This window comes from Mastomys coucha, unplaced genomic scaffold, assembly GCF_008632895.1.
Source record: "Mastomys coucha isolate ucsf_1 unplaced genomic scaffold, UCSF_Mcou_1 pScaffold7, whole genome shotgun sequence".
Classification (NCBI taxonomy): Eukaryota; Metazoa; Chordata; class Mammalia; order Rodentia; family Muridae; genus Mastomys; species Mastomys coucha.
The window spans coordinates 3,381,122-3,391,633 of record NW_022196913.1 but is presented as its reverse complement, the minus strand read 5'-3'; the positions used below and the strand labels follow the sequence as shown (position 1 = coordinate 3,391,633).

General features: G+C 44.3%; 1 long non-coding RNA gene across 1 annotated transcript; it reads left to right on the top strand.

The window, feature by feature from the left end:
- The first annotated feature begins 2,222 nt into the window (after window positions 1-2,222).
- On the top strand, window positions 2,223-6,191 carry LOC116082127. The gene is made up of 3 exons (XR_004115179.1): window positions 2,223-2,351; window positions 2,514-2,579; window positions 4,764-6,191. It is a non-coding gene; the product is annotated as an uncharacterized LOC116082127 (long non-coding RNA).
- Window positions 6,192-10,512: the final 4,321 nt, after the last annotated feature.

Here is a 10,512-nt window from a genome sequence, read left to right as displayed (position 1 = left end):
GGAGATGGTTAGAGATAGGGCCTAGGTGGAGGCATAGTAGGTAGTAGGTAGGTCATGGGGAGGTTTGAGGGGGCCTGTTTCAATGAGTCTTGCTCATAGTGGAAGGGGGTTCTTACTAAATCTAAGCAATCCCTTTTCAGATACCTCAAACAGTTCTTTACTCTTTTATGTGATAAAAAGAGTGGAGTGGAGAGGAGCAGGGGCTGGAGAAATGGCTCAGCCATTAAGAACACTCACTGCTTTTGAAGGTGACCCAGGTTTGATTTCTAGCATTCACAGTCACTAATGATCCTCAGTAACTCCAGTTTCCGAGGACTGGAAGTCTTCTGTGTGTTGTATTAATTATTTAACACTACTCAAATCTGGCGGCTCGCATTGCTTGCCACCCCCACCAAAATGCTCTGGATTCTTGAATGGAAGACAGACACACTGTAGCCTTCTCTTTTAATATGCCTTAAACTTGGAAATGGCTGGGCCACTCTCAGACTTTCAGGTTGCTAACTCCTCCCCTCCAATACTCCTGAGTGATTACTTACTAAAATCTAACTTCCATCTTCGCTACCCCAGGCCCAAATGGGGGTCTGGGGAGGGGAGCTTGGGGCTGCCCTCCCTAGCTCTCACATGGCTGTACTCTCTCGCTTCTCCAGTTCTCAAGCCTGATCTCTCTGCTTCCTGCACATGGTCATTCTAAATCCTTCTTCTTCCTGGATTCACTTGCTTGGGAAATTTAAGTCCCGCCTCGGAGCAGGGACCCACCGAGTCTTACAAGTAGATGTGTGAATTCCCATGTAATTAGGGAGCCCAGTAAACATAACATAAGCAATAAACTAAATCTGCAATATTTGTGGCCTCTGCAGACACCAGACATGCATGTAGTGCACAGATATTCATGCAGGCAAGACACTGATATAAATAAAATAAAAATAAATACATCTTTAAAATCTTTAAAAAGAATAATGATAAAATTCTGACATATCTCAAAAATAGAGAGACATGAGGACTTGTGTGGGAAGACATGGTTTTGTGGGGAGGTTTTGTGGGGAGGCTGCTAAGACACAGTTCATTGGGAGCTGCAGGACGCCCAGGCAAAGCCTTGCTGTTGGTATGATGCCCAGCTGAGTGATTGACTGTAAATGTGATCATGCAGACACACCTGAGAAAACCTGCACAGATTCAAAGCTGCTGCTGCACAACCACAGGATTATATACAGAGGAAGGTAGCAACTTGGTGGCTGTCGGAATTGTCTCACTCCTATCTGTAAAACCTCACAGGGTAAGAATTCATAAAAAGTAGGGCCATATTTCTCATGTTTCTCTTAGGCTGGGGAGTTCAAGATGGAGGTGGCAGGGGGTGTGGTGGAGTTCAAGATGGAGGTGGCAGGGGGTGTGGTGGAGTTCAAGATGGAGGTGGCAGGGGGTATGGTGTCTAGTAAGAACCATGGCCTTTGCTTTCAAAGATGGCACTTTCAACTCTGTATCTTTCAAAATTGACAAAGCCCAGGTCCTCACAGTGGGGGAGAAGGAAAAAGACATGAGTTCTTTTATAAAAGGCCCTCATGTCCTCTTAGAAGGTCCCTAAACCAGCCCATCAGGAACCCGCTCTCATGAATCCTTTAGAGGCCCATCTCTTAATAATACAGTTAGAATTAATATTTTTCCCCACCTATAGAATTACTTTCATGATGAGGATACATTCATGTCTCTCTTGTGCAATGAAATCTAAATCTGAGGAGAGTGGAAAAAATAGGAACATGACATCTGTCTTCCTGAGCCAGATACATGCTACAGATGGGACTGGCTGAAGAACTGCATGCTGGGAAGCTAAAACTTCTCCCCCAAGGAACTAGATGAAAGTGCTGTCCCTCCTGGTCTCCACTTCCAAAATGGGCTCCTGTCCCTTGGGTCCCATATCTGTTACCTGGGAGGTCTAGCTCTGTTGCAAACAGGCATGACATCTCAGCCCTGTGCCCACAGCCTCTGAATGAAGAGTGCACATACCTACTCTGCAGTCACTGTACTACTACGTATGTAAATGCCTTTGGAAAGTGACACATTTCCCTGAGTGAATGGAGTCTCACTGGCATATGATCATCTATACTGCAGCAGTGACTCAGTGTCAGGTCTGTGTTGGCCTCTGTCCAGTGTGGAGGTGGGGTTTGTTATGCAGCAAACACAAAGCAGTTCATTTCTACACAGCTTAACTTACCTGAGCCATTGGCATCTATGGTTCTAGAACAGAGGCTCTGGAATGGTTTGGATTCCCGAACTGTCATTTTAATGTGTCCTCTGTGAGAGACTCTGAGTGACAAGGGTGGTGAGACCCTGCACCTAAGAAGTGACAGACAGCGAAGGTAACGCCAGGTCAGACTGGAAAACAAATAAACCAAAGACAAAGTGTGTGTCTGGGGACAGGAAGAAATGTGGAAATCTGAAAGGACTGCGTATCAGGCGAGTGTTGCTTCCTCAAGAGATTTTTCTTCATGCTACATCTTCTGCCTTTTTTGTTTTTCCAGCTGAGAGGTTAACAGGAGGAAGCCTACACAAGCCCTTCATCTGCAGAGAGTGCTCGGCATCAAATGGTAACCACATTTCAAGCTTTTATTTTCTTTGGAGAGAGAGAAGACATTCTCTTTTCATATCAATACAACTAATGGCATGTCTAAAATAATTTGCTGGCAGTGGTTACAGTCACAGATGCTCTGAGGCAGGCAGCACCTTTCTTTCGTCATTAATTTAATGAATGGTGACTTCTACAGAGGGTCATATGGGATTACAGTCTTGGCTCTCTGAAATTATCATAAGAAAATGTGATCAAATACTTAATCCCAGATCTCAAAGTAACAAGCAGAAGTGTGTGTGGTACTTGTGTATGTTTATTTGTATGTGTATGTGTGTGCATGCTTGTGTATGTGTGTCTGTGTGTGTGTGTTTGTGTGTCCTTGTGTATATGAGTGTTTGTGTGGGTGTGTATATGTGTGTTTAAATGTGTGTATGTGTGGTATTTGTGTGTGTATATTTGAATGTGTATATATGTGTGTGTGGCACTTGTGTGTGTTTATATGCATGTGTGTGTTTATATGCATGTGTATATGTGTGTGTGTATGTGTGTTTGTGTGTGTGTTTAAATGTGTGTATATGTATGTGAGGTATTTGTGTGTATATGTATGTTTGTATATGTATGTGTATCTGTGTGTGTTTGTGTGTGTTATCTATTACAATCAATCCCTGAGGTTCTTAGGAGCAAAATAACCCCAAGTAAAGCTCTATTGTTTCTGTTGCTGATTCTAGGTCACACACACAGAGATAACAACATTCTCTTGTATGTAAATCTCTGTTTGGAGCTTTTCCTAATGAAGTGTCGGAGAAACTTCTGTTGGTTCTTTCAAGATCTCTTTGAGGCATTCCCTTCCTGACACCCGTTCAGACCTCACAGGCCAGCCAAGGCTCACAACCCAGCAGCCTCCACTGCGCAGTGAGGTCTGGCTAGAGCAGGAGACTCTGCCACAACAAAACTCCTAGCACAGCATTCCCCAGCTCTGACTTACCACAACAAGCTAAGACTCCTCTGTCTGGCTTTCCTGGATTGCAGGGTCTAGCGCCTCCAGCCTGTCTCATCTTTGTTCCCCCTGACCTGTGTGCTGACCCCAGTATTTTGTTTCCTCCTTAGTGCCTCTAACTATGGGCATCCCAGGAAGAACACTCCTCATTGTGGCCTCACTTCTTGACTCGATCAATTCAAGTCCCATCTGCTTTCATCCACCATTCTTGTCTTCAGCACCTGAAGTCAGAAACACACGCATTCAAATCTCTGCTCTCAGATGCAGTGGAATAGCTGGGGGCTTGCAGGGGAGGGATGACAAAAGACACCCCCTCTCCTTAGCGATTGAGGTTAACTACTTAAGAACCAGAAAGCACAGGAAACAAACAAGAACTTCCTGTATTAAGCTGGTAAAGATCCCTTTGCTTGGGATGGTGCTTCTGAATGTATATTGAATGTATACTGGGTACTTTTTTCACTACTGTGACCAAATACCTGATAGAAGCCACTCAGGAGAGGAAGGGTGTTAGCTCATGGTTTCGGGGGATTTCAGTCCAGCATGGTGGCAGAGCATGGCTGGAGGCTTTCCTGTCTTGGCAGACCAGGAATCAGAGAACAGGAATGGAAACAGAGGTAGGTGTTAGAATCCTCAGAGGCTTATCCCTAAGGGTCTACATCTGACAGCACATGTTCCCAAGGTTCCAAAACCTCTCAAACAGCACCACAAGCGGGGACCAACTACTTGAACACTTGTGCCTGTGAGGGACATTTTACATCCAAACCATAATAGTGAGAAGTGGTAAATTCACCGAAAATATATGAGCAAGTCACACATTCACGGAACATGCATCTAATGAGTGTCTCAGGTCCTTAGGATATGCCGATGAATAAAGACATAATGCTTTATAGAATTTACACTCTAGTGCTTTGGCAAGAGTATAGGAAACAAAGCATACGCAAAGTAAGTGATATGTTTGTAGTATATTTATTGGATGGCAAATCTACTTACAAGAGAAAAGGGAGGGATAGGAAGAGTTTAAGGGGGCAAAGCAGGGAGTGCTCCAGAGGGGTGGGGACTGCAACTTTAAAGAGCCAGGTCAGGAGGCTTCACCACAGAGGTAAGGGAGTTGGCCTCGGTATCTGGGGGAGCAGCATTCCAGGCAGCCATAGAGAGGGAGCTGACATGGAGGAGCCTAGTTCATCCTGTTCTCTTTTGCAATCTCAGTGTGGACCCTTCGTTCCTTTCATGCCCCAGTAAAGAACATCAAGGCTTCCGAGTGGCTTCCTCCTTCCTTTCTTCCTGACACTCGGCACGTCGGTGGACTTGACTTTCCAGCTACAACACCATATCCTGAAATGAAAATGACAGCCAGCCAGGAAGAGAACAGAAACCCTGGCCTGCAGCTCTCCAGTGTCTGCTATACCGCGGGTCTCGATGGAGACTCTTTAGTCTCGTCTTTGGGGTTGGATATACACCTCAGTAGTAAAGCAAATGTTTAACCACATACAAGACCCTGGATTCCATCCCCTGTGCTGGGAAGGAAACGGGGCATCTGTTAACATTTTAATGGTCTGTGTGACCAAAGTCCTTGGTTCCATTTTGGAAGCGTTTTCTCCAATTGATTTCATATGATATTTGGTGATGTGACCAAATACCCGAGAAGCTTCAACCTCAAGAGCGAAAGGTTTCTTCTAGCCTGTGGTTCTGAGGACACAATCCAACCTGGCAGAAAGGCATCAATGGCAGGAGCATGAGGTGTGTGGTCGTCACGCTTCATCAGGAAGCAGAGAACGATGGATGCTGTTGGCTTTCTCCTTTCTTACTGTCCTTTATTCCATCCGGACCTTGGCTGCTGAGAAGGGTGTCACCCACATCCAGTGTGAGTCTTCAGATGACTTCTCTGGAAACATCCTCCCAGACACAAGACACACACAGTGGTGTGGCGCCTAGGTGACTCTAGATTCATAAGTTGGCAATGGCAGCTATAGAAGATTCTTGTAAATAGAAATGAGTATACTACAGAGAAAGGTAAGAGATATCCACTCAGGCCTTTGAGGGAAACTGGCTAAGTCTATGAGAGGAAGCAAACAGATGTTGACAGGGGGAAGAAGAAAAGAGGCTGAGAAACCTAAGATGCGACACCAGAATGTGCCCCTGGGACACTGATGAGACTGCTTCATTTTGCTGTGGGCTCAGGGAGGCTCAATGTTCAAAGACAATCTTAACACAATGTCTGCCAAGGGAGAGATACCAGACACACCCAAGGCCGGACACTACTGCACTTTACTTTAGAAATAAAGCTGCATGTATTGGTTTTCACCATAGAAGATGCTCAGAAAGTAGATGGTGGATAAAAGTAAGAAGATACAAGTTATGATTTGATCTGCTCTAGTTCTTGGTGAGCTGTTACCATCCAGCTATGCCCACGGCAGGCAAATTTACCCAATCAGAGTCACCTCGCTTCCTTAATTAGGTCAAATGTTATCTTAGCCAAGACGAAATTGTAACTTTTGTGACTGAAGTAGGGAGCCCCAGCCTTTTCCTCAGGGTTCGGCTTTCTTGAAAGGCATATGGTTTATTTCTATGTTTCATCCCGAAAATGTTGCTGCCTTCTGCAGAACACACTTCAGTAAAACAAGCCACAAGCACAGACACTCATCCTTTTTCGGTCTTCATTTATACGCTGTGTCACTGGTGCCATCAAGGATGGCTGACAAGGGATAACAGAGAAGAAGTCATATGACCCTAATCACAGGGGTAATATTCATGCAAAACCCAGAACCAGGAAAGGGTTGGCCAAGAACAGCTTGTGAGTCACACGTGACCTGCCTACTGTCTTGTCTTATATAACACATAGGATAATGCTATCTATGTTTTTAAAATTATTTTCTTAAAATAAGAAATTAATGACATGTGAATATTATTTATAACTCAAATTTCAATTTCCATAAACACTTTGACTGGGCCATATTCATCCCACCTGCTTACATGCTATTTGTGGTAGCCTTTATACTCTGTGACAGACTTTGGTTGTTATTATAAGATTATGTAGCCAACAAATTCTCAGGCTGGCTGGCAACAAATTCTAGCAGTTGCCTAGCACACATGAGGCTCTTGGCTTAATCCTAGAACCCAAAGGAAGAAAACAAAATTCTAAATTAAAAAATGTATTATATTTACTTTTTTTTTAAGGTGCTAGGATGCAAACTGGAGCTTTACTCACAGGAAGCAGGCCCTATCACTGAGCTCTACCCCAGTTCTAAAATCTAAAGTATTTACTCTTTGATCATTCCTGAAAGTTTTGCTGACCCTGAACTACACAGTGGAGAGAATTGCTGGGCACAGTGGAAAGCGGGAAAAGACCAGCCAGGGTGATCTGTGGGAGGCCTGCTGTCCCCTCCCTCAGGAACTGAGATGACATTGGACAAGCTGACACACTGTACGTGCTGTTCAGAGGCTCAGAGGGGGACAACTCACAAGCTGGCAGGTAATGTAGTGTGTCACCACATTACACAGAGACTCACCCCATTTAGATTTTTACTAATGTTCTTAATGTTTTAATATTTGTGTTTTTCTATTAAATTAAAAAGGAGAGGGTGTATGTGTGCATCCATTCATGTGTGCATTCATGTGTATGTGTGTGTGTAGGTATGTATGAATGTGTGTGCATGCGGAAACTATAGATCAACCTGGGTATTTTCCTTGGCTGTTCTTCACCAAGATTTGTTTTTGTTCTGTTCTGTTCTGTTTTGTTTTGTTTTGTTCTGTTTTGTTTTGTTTGGGGAGCGCTGTACTTGGTTGTCTTTTTTGTTGTTGATAATGTTTTCTTGAGACAAAATCACACTATGTCATCCTAGTTGGCCTGGAACTCACTATGTAGATCAAGCTGGCCTCAGAGAAATCTGTCTGCTTCTGCCTCCTGAGGTTAGAGGTAGGTACCACAGCAAACAGGATCTTCCTGTCTCTTCCTGCCTATTATTAGGAATGCAAGCACATACCACCTCACCCAGCTTTTTCTTGAGTTCTGGGGATTGAACTCAGGTCCTTATGCTTGCCCAGCAAACATTTACTGAGTCATCTTGCCAGCCCTGTTTTCCTATTACCTTGAAATGCTCCTTTAAATCCATTTTTTCTAATGTAGCAACCACCTTCTCTCTCCAGTCCTAGGTCCTGGTCGCTGAACCAGGGTGATGTTTTCCTACAGTGCTGGCTCTTTACTTTGCTCCTGGAATTGCAAATGTAAGGATCAAATGACTGAGTGTGTGTACTCCATAGAGGGGAGAGAATCCCCCCAGAGGTGCCTTGGAACAGAAGAACTCAAATAACTTCAAAACCACATCACACAATCTGGACGAGTTACGGGACAGATGGGCTGCCCAATTGTTTGATTGTATGGGCAGAGCAGAGGAAGGAAATCTTTTAAAATGAGATTATGTTCTTTCCCCCAGTTCTTATTATGAAACATTCCTGAAACGAGCTTTAAATATCTCAGCCCCTTTCAGGCTGATGAATGAGATTCTGCAGGCAGGAGCTTTGCAGGGAAGTGGCTCCATTGTGCTGAGTCTGAGAGGCCAAGGCTGGATGAATAGGGGATCCCTGGGGGGCCCTTTGGCTGGGTGAAGAATCAAGCTCTGAAGCCCAGCTGTGTGTGTTAGGAAGGGACTGGTGTCTTTAAAAAGCTATTGTGCCCCATAAACACATTAATTAAAGAGTCCCTTTTCCCCCAAAAGACAGTCATTGAAGTGAATAAAAAAGTCTTTGGCATTCTTTGCCCAACAAGAAAATGATTGACAACCAGCTACTGTATGGAGAGGAAAAATTATCCAGGAAATGACGAGAGTCTCTTCAAAATAAAGTCATGCAATAGCTCTTTATAATTCGTTTCTAGGCAGAAATTTCAAATTACTTTATTTTTAAGTTCGTGTGTGTGTGTGTGTGTGTGTGTGTGTGTGTGTGTGTGTGTGTGTGTGTGTGTGTATGTGTTAGAATATGAGTGTGGTGCCTGGAGGCCAAAAGATGGGGTTGGGGCTCACTGAGTTGAAGTTACAGGGTTCCTAGCATAGGTGGTAGGAACTGTACTCAGTCCTTCTGCAAAGAGCAGTAAATGTTCTTAACCTTCACTCTAGCTCTTCTATGCAGAATTTTCCAAAGGGAGTAATCTGTATCATTTAACCTCAGACCCTGAAAAGCAACAGCAACCAACAAAACAAAATAAGCAAACAATAACAACAACAGTAGCAATATAAAATCTCCCCAGTGGTCTCTAGTGTTTATAGTTTGAAGCTGAAATGTCCCCTGCAGGTACACGTGTTTAAACACCAACTAGTGGTGCTGTTTGAGGACATTGTGGAACTTTGGGGACCAGAGGGATTCCTGGCAGAAGGAGGTTACTGGATCTTTGAAGGTAGCTGCCTCCAGTTTCATCCTGTGCGCAGAGCTTACTAGTCTTTGACCACCTCACCAGTCTCTATCACACCCCGATGCTTTTCTTCCATCATTACCTAAAAGCTCTGTGAAACCAGGAGCCAAAATCAAGTTTCCCTCCCTTGTTTACACAAGGGATTCTGGTCATGCCATCTGGAAAGGAACTAATGCACTAGCTAAACAGCTTGTCCAGGTGGGTGAGACAGACAAGGAGGGTGGACATATGGGTTGTTCAACTCCCAGATCCTGTGCTTTCCCGACACTGCTGTGGAGAACTCTCGTGATAGCCTGAATTTTCCTGACTTTGCTCCCACTCTGCCATCTCTGTAAATGGTACTCTCAGCCATCGACTCACTGAGCCAGAACTTGCGATCCCTCTCCACTTCTGCCTTTTCTCCAGGTCTTCCAACCAATTTACCAGTAAACTCTGAGGACTGCATCTCCCACTGAGATCTCCTCTTAGTCTATTTCTCTGTATAATCACTGTTATATCCCAGGCAAAGGGACCCTGACCTCCCCTCTGCACTAAGGCAGTATCTATGTGAGCTTCCTTCTTCTGGTCTTCTGGTCCATCTCTAGAGCCATCACTATTGTGTTAACAATAGGCCATTGTTGTTCTGTTTAAGATCCTCTTGGCCTCCTACAGCCTTTAGCATCCATGTAGAGCTCTTTGCTACAAGATACAAACCCCGCATCAACTAATCCAGCCATTTCTATAGCTTCGTCTCAGTATAGATTTTCTTAGTCAGTGTTCTAGACACAACTATGTTCAACAGTCTTTATGCTGCATAGTGTTGTGTCATCTTGACACAAGCTAGCGTTACCTGAAAGGAGGGAACCTCAATTAAGAAAATTCCTTCATAAGATCCAGCTGAAAGGCATCTTCTTAATTAGTGATTGATGGGAAAGGGCCCAGCCCATGGTAGGTGATGCCATCCCTGGGCTTGTGGTCCTAGGTTCTATAAGAAAGCAGGCTGAGCCTACCATGGAAAGCAGCCAGGAAGTAGCACTCCTCCATGACCTCTGCACCAGCTCCCGCCTCCAGTTCCCTCCCCCCCCCCATTTCAGTTCCTGTCCTGACTTCCTTCAATGATGAGCAGTGATGTGGAAATGTAAGCCAAATAAATATTTTTCCCCCAATTTGCTTTTTCATCATGGTATTTCAATGCAGCAATAGAAACCCTAAGACAGTCTTCAAATACTCATATTCCTTCCTATTCCTGCACTCTACATTTTCAGTTCCCCATGCCAGTAAAGTTCACCCACCACACTCCAGCTTCACAGCCCATTATTTTTGATATATAGCACATTCCCGCCATCCATTTTCTTTTCATTTTCAGGGTTGAGGGCTAAATTAACCATCCACATTGGAGTCCAGCATGGTCCCCAGAAAGTACCCTTCTCCTCTACCAAAGTTCTTAGTCCAGAGAAGATTAACTAGGTATCACCTTTATTATCGACAAAATTAATATCAGGTACTGTCTGTTAGCATCCAGAACCTGCCTGCAGCAGATATGTGGGCGGGTCCACAGACCTGTCACCAGGGCAA